This window comes from Rhinopithecus bieti, unplaced genomic scaffold (genome assembly GCF_001698545.2).
Source record: "Rhinopithecus bieti isolate Rb0 unplaced genomic scaffold, ASM169854v2 scaffold_10612, whole genome shotgun sequence".
Classification (NCBI taxonomy): domain Eukaryota; kingdom Metazoa; phylum Chordata; class Mammalia; order Primates; family Cercopithecidae; genus Rhinopithecus; species Rhinopithecus bieti.
Window position 1 is genome coordinate 261958 of NW_016806990.1, and position 5908 is coordinate 267865.

General features: G+C 38.9%; 1 protein-coding gene across 1 annotated transcript in view; it reads right to left on the reverse strand.

The window, feature by feature from the left end:
- LOC108534344 (trace amine-associated receptor 2) overlaps positions 1-5580 on the reverse strand; it is a 7828-nt gene extending 2248 nt beyond the window's left edge. Inside the window, exon 1 of the mRNA XM_017879650.1 lies at positions 5529-5580. The gene's annotated coding sequence lies outside the window, so the exon portion shown is untranslated. The remainder of the gene's footprint in view (positions 1-5528) is intronic.
- Between the last annotated feature and the right edge of the window lie 328 nt (positions 5581-5908).

A 5908-nucleotide genomic window follows, 5' to 3' on the forward strand; every position in this document is an offset into this window, starting at 1 on the left:
CTGTTTTAAGGGGAAAATCTTTTTTTTTTTTTTTTTTTTTGAGACAGAGTCTCGCTCTGTCGCCCAGGCTGGAGTGCAGTGGCCGGATCTCAGCTCACTGCAAGCTCCGCCTCCCGGGTTCACGCCATTCTTCTGCCTCAGCCTCCTGAGTAGCTGGGACTACAGGCACCCGCCACCGCGCCCGGCTAATTTTTTGTATTTTTAGTAGAGACGGAGTTTCACTGTGGTCTCGATCTTCTGACCTTGTGATCTGCCTGCCTCGGCCTCCCAAAGTGCTGGGATTACAAGCGTGAGCCACCGCGCCCGGCCGGGGAAGAATCATTTAATGACCCCTAATTATCTGGTAGAGTCCATCTATAAGGCAAATCCTGAGGTCTTAACAAGCATCGCATCAGCCAGAGCAGCTAAGTCAGAGGTGGGCGGAGACCAAACCTGGACTACCCTCAGTTCTTTGTGAAGAGCAACTGCACCTCCTCAGAGCCCTGTGCAATGACAGCCTGACAAGTTGCCATGAGTAGGCCACACACAAGGCTATGAGCAGAGGGCTAGAGAGCTTTTAGAAAGCAAGCCATCTCCACTGCAAGAAAATTAAGCACATGCCCTCCTTGTGTTGGCCCAGAATGCTCATTTTACATATTAAAATCTGCATGTTATTCTTTCCATATATATGTGAAATGTCACTTGTTCATGAGTTAGAACAATTTTCTTTTTAAGAAGGATGTTAGGGAGAAAAGAGCTGTCTATATGCAAAGCATAAATCTTAATATTGTGGAAATGCCTTTGGCCGTCAGTGACCTCACACATATCAGATCTTACCAGTTTCCCAGAGATAAACCAATAAATTCTCGGCCTCTACGATATAAGAGCACATCACAAATAGAGTAAGACATTTTTCTTGAATGGCCACAATATGCAAGACACAAGGAAGGGAAGAAGAAAGCATGAAGATAAACCCTGCAGCAGAGATTCTAGAATGCAGCTGAAGAGACAAAGCACATCAACACTTAAAACCTACGTGATTCTGCATCATAGATGAAAGCAACAGCGGCAATTACCTGACCAAAAAGAGATCCAGGCAAAATGTACAATCAAAGATCAAAAATGGACAAGATCATTTCAGGCTGGGCTACACAGGAATGTTCCAGCAAGGATATGACTTTGATCTGGGTCTCAATAGGTGAGTAGGGTTTGAATAGAAGAGAAAAAACCTGTTCTACACAGAAGGTAGGATGAAGAAAAGACACAAGACTGTACGTGTTCCGTGACCTTCTAAAAGGAATTCTCAGGACCCCTAAAACACCGCAGAGAAAATACGGGGTGGAGGGGAGAATAGAGTGAGAGAGGCAAGTGTTGCTAGTTCCCCTGCTGTACCTCAAGCCAGTGTTCTTAGCCAGCATTAGTCAAAAGAGATTTCCCACTTTGTTCTTAAATTTGGGTAATGTTTTTTTTTTAATTAAAGTAATTAATTTAGTTACAAGAGAGTGAGTACAGATTTGAAATTAAAAGCTTCCTCCAACTGATGCCAAGTGGCGACTCCAAGGCAGTTTTCTCCTTGTTATTCTTCCTTCTTGGGGGCCTTGTCCCCACTTGCAGAGAGCTAACGGCCTGATACATGACGGGATGTATTTCAGCAATAGAACTAAAGGTCTTTATACCCGCCACCTGGGTGATTGCACACCACAAAATAGAAACACTACCAAACTGCATTTTAGGTCTCTGCCGACACCCTAAATGCTGTTTACAGAAACAGCTGACTTATTCATGAAAGAGTTTCATCAGAACAGTTTTATCCAGATCTGTCTAAAATGTGTACAACCAATTATCAAACTATATTCATTTTTAGCAGCTGAAATGGGGGTTTCTAACCAAATACTGCATGCTCTCACTTATAAGTGGAAGCTAAACGATGAGAACTTATGAACACAAAGAAGTAAACGACAGACACGGGGGTCTACTTGGGGCCGGAGTGGGGAGGAGGGCAGGAGGAGGGAGAAGAGCAGAAGAGATAACTATTGGGTACTGGGCTTAATACAGGGGTGATGAAATAATCTGTACACCAAACTCTCATGACATGAGTTTGCCTACGTAACAAACCTTCACATGTACTCCCTGAACCTAAAATAAAAGTTGAAAAACATAAAATAAAATTAAAAAACAGACACATTAAAAGTAGGGGTTTCTAACATGCGCATATAGCATTTTGCTCTTCCTAACATTGTCACAGAAAAAAAAAAAGAAAGATAGCAAGAAAACAAGAGAGGTGAGAGATTTCCCTCCTTCTTGGTACTAAGGTTTTAGTTACTTGTCATTTCTTGTTAGCCACCTACTGACCAGTTAGACATCACCACAGAAGAAAATACTGAGAGAAAATGCAGTATCATCAAAAAGAAAAAAGGATTTCTGACCATCTTCAGTATGCTCATTAAAAGCATAGGAAATCCAAAGCAAAATTTGTTGGTTTATTTTAAATCACTTTACTTCTTAGAAAGTAAAGCAAAAAAAAAAAAAAGAACAAAACAACAACAAATAATGTCCTTTTAAAACACATTCAACATTCTTGTGCTAAAGGCAATTTCACAACAGTAATTTTTTTTCTTTTTCTTTTACTTTAAGTTCTGGGATACATGTACAGAACGTGCAGGTCTATTGCATAGGTATACATGTGCCATGGTGGTGTGCTGCACCTATCAACCCACCATCTAGGTTTTAAGACCCGCATGCATTAGGTATTTGTCCTGATGTTCTCCCTCCCCTTTCCCCCCACCCCCTGACAGGCCCCGGTGTGTGATGTTCCCCTCCCTGTGTCCATGTGTTCTCATTGTTCAGCTCTCACTTATGAGTGAGAACATGTGGTGCTTGATTTTCTGTTCCAACAACAGTACATTTTAAGATTTAATTACCTGCAAACTTCTTTGTGTTCCTGGCTTAATCACTTTGATATTATTAATCATCTTGCCATCCCACTTTTGTTAAAATCATGCTGAATCCTTCTAAGTCTAAAATCATAGGCTGCAGAGCTTGACTAATTTTCCTTTTTACCATCAGAAATTTTAATTAGATAATTAGCTCTAAGTACTAAAGTTCTTTGAAACACATAATATGATGTCTACATTCACACTTGAATTCCTCATATACAGGCCACAAAGTATGGAGGGGTGTATCAGATGATTATTTGATGAATTCATCAAATAATAATTTTAATTCCATTTAAATATCACATCCCTCACAATTTATTTGGCATAGTTCCTTCATGTGGCATCTATCATCAGCTTGAACCTTTCAAAAACCGTATCTTTCATATTTGTTGTCTAAGGAAAGCTAAATGTAAAAGCAGTATTGTAAAGGTTATAATTTTCAAGGGTCATTTTTTCTATTTTTTAAACTTGTTAACATAAGCATCTATAGATACATGGATTGCCGTAGAGTTAAATGGAAAGTCAGATCTTTTCGCCATTGCTGTTATCTTTCTAGAAGAAGCTCAGACACAAAGTAATAGATTTGTAACATAATGAATTGTTTGCCCCTTCCACTTATGAATAAATAAACTTTATTCTACTAAATTGTTAAAATAAAAGTGTTTTCTGTATTCCCTGAGAAAGTGATCAAACTACAGAACCATGAGCACAATGATAAAGAGTGTTCTATTTTTTCTAAATTTTTTATTATTTGTTATTATTTTTTAAGGGGTAGGGAGGAGGAAGCAGAATTTTCTGAGTTTTCTTATGTGATGTCTTTTCTTTTTGCCTAGTCTTTATATTTGATTACTGCTTCATTAGTAAATAAATATTCCTCTGCTTTAGTAACCACTTTTTTTTTTTTTTTTTTTGAGACAGAGTCTCCCTCTGTAGCGCAGGCTGGAGTGCAGTGGCATGATCTCGGCTCACTCCATTTCCCGGGTTCAAGTGATTCTCCTGCCTCAGCCTCCTGAGTAGGTGGCACTACAGGCATGAGCCACCACGCCTGGCTAATTTATGTATTTTTAGGAGAGACGAGGTTTCACCACGTTAGCCAGGATGGTCTCAATCTCCTGACCTTGTGATCCACCCATCTCGGCCTCCCAAAGTTCTGGAATTACAGGGGTGAGCCACCACGCCCTGCCTAGTAACCACTTTTAAGACTTAATGTACTTCACTATGTCTTTCTGCCAGCTAATCATTATTTCTCATTTCCTTGAATTATTTTGCCCTTACCCAAGCTGTTGATTTCTTTTGATTATTCAATTTATATCAAATATTTAAAGTTAATGAATCTTAACATATTAAATGGATGGTATAATATATAATATGAATAGCCTTAGCACAATGCCTGATATATAGCATGCTATCAAAAGCTACTTTCTTTCCCTCCCTCCTTCCTTCCTTTTTTCCTTCCTTCATTGTTGTAAATAATCACCACGTTCAAGGACACATTTGACCAGAAAAGATTTCTCCTAAGAAAGAGAGGAAATGGGATTGTAAGGAAAAAGGCCAGGTAACTGTCTTAATACTTAAGACAGTTATAAACACTTAATAGGATAGTGATAGATCATTTGCTCAGCCACTTATAAGGAGGTAACCTTTTCCAGGGTTCTAAATATTCTTCCCAGGAAACTTGTTACACTGCCAGAAGGCAGCATGTTATTTCTTTCACGTATTAAAATGACTGCCTTTTATTACAGATTCACATTAAGTCCTGCACCTTCCACAATCTTCCACATGCCTACACATTCTCTCTGCACATGACCAAAATTCAAAAAGAAAGACCCAATGCACCAGCAATCGATAGCATTATTAGGGTGGAAATTTACTCCTTAAGGAAACCTCAAGGAAGAGAAAACACACATCTTTGTTTCGTAATCCCTCATTTTCCACATACCTGTCTCACTGCAGAAGATTCCATTGTTAACTCCTTACTGAAGGAACTGTTTTCTTTGTTTCTTCTCTAACTACTGTTAATGTTTATACGGAACCAGAAGACCTAAACTATGTGAGTTGTGCTGATTTATAACTTAACAATTTGTCTTAAGGGTATTAAATGTGAAAGTGAAAAAAAAAAAAAAAAAAACGAAAACAAAATCCTTGTCATTCAAAAGTTTAACAGCTCAATGAGCTTAAACCACTCCTCCACCCTCCCAGGAGTCTCCGCTTACCTAAGTTTTTATCACCTACAGCATTTAAGGCTCTAAGTCTCCTATTACATAAAACAATTCTGAGCCCTTGAGTTATGCAGGGTTCTAAGGAGCCTGATCTCAACCACACATGGATGGGATCTCTGGTTCAAGCAGAAAAATGGACATTTGTCCTCTATCATTTCAGAAAGATCTGACAGTCGCAGTCCATATTTTGTCTCACATGCTAGTCACTGAGGGCTTACCCATTGCTTTCCTCATTTTTTCTTTGTACAAATGTGATTAAAAGAACACATCTCATCAACACTTTTAGATCTGGAGGAATTTAGCATAATTATTATCTTTGTAAATAATTCACATGATTATACCAAAATCGTCTCAGATGCTACTAGTTTAAATCTACTCATGTTTAAGTGCCTACCTTTTTTGTTTGTGTTCTTTTGGAATGTGAAAGTTCATGTTGCTCTGATGGGACAGCCTTGGGAGGCAAGATACCCCAGATGTAGATGAAATATAACCCTGGTCATTAGAAGAAACCAGGGTCCTGCTTGAATAAAAATTACAGTGCTCTGTGTGATCTTGGTCAGCTCTGCCTAGGGCTACTGCATGGGCGTGCAGATTGTGCAGTCATACGAGGAGCTGAGTTTTGAAGAAGTCATGCTTAACTTAATGCTCTGATGTGATCTCTTGAAATTCTTAATAACTTTCTAACAAGGGGCTCTACATTTTCATTTTGTACTGGACCTCGTGAAAATATATAGCTAGTCCTGGCTGAATCTCCCTTAGTAGTTTTTTTTTTTT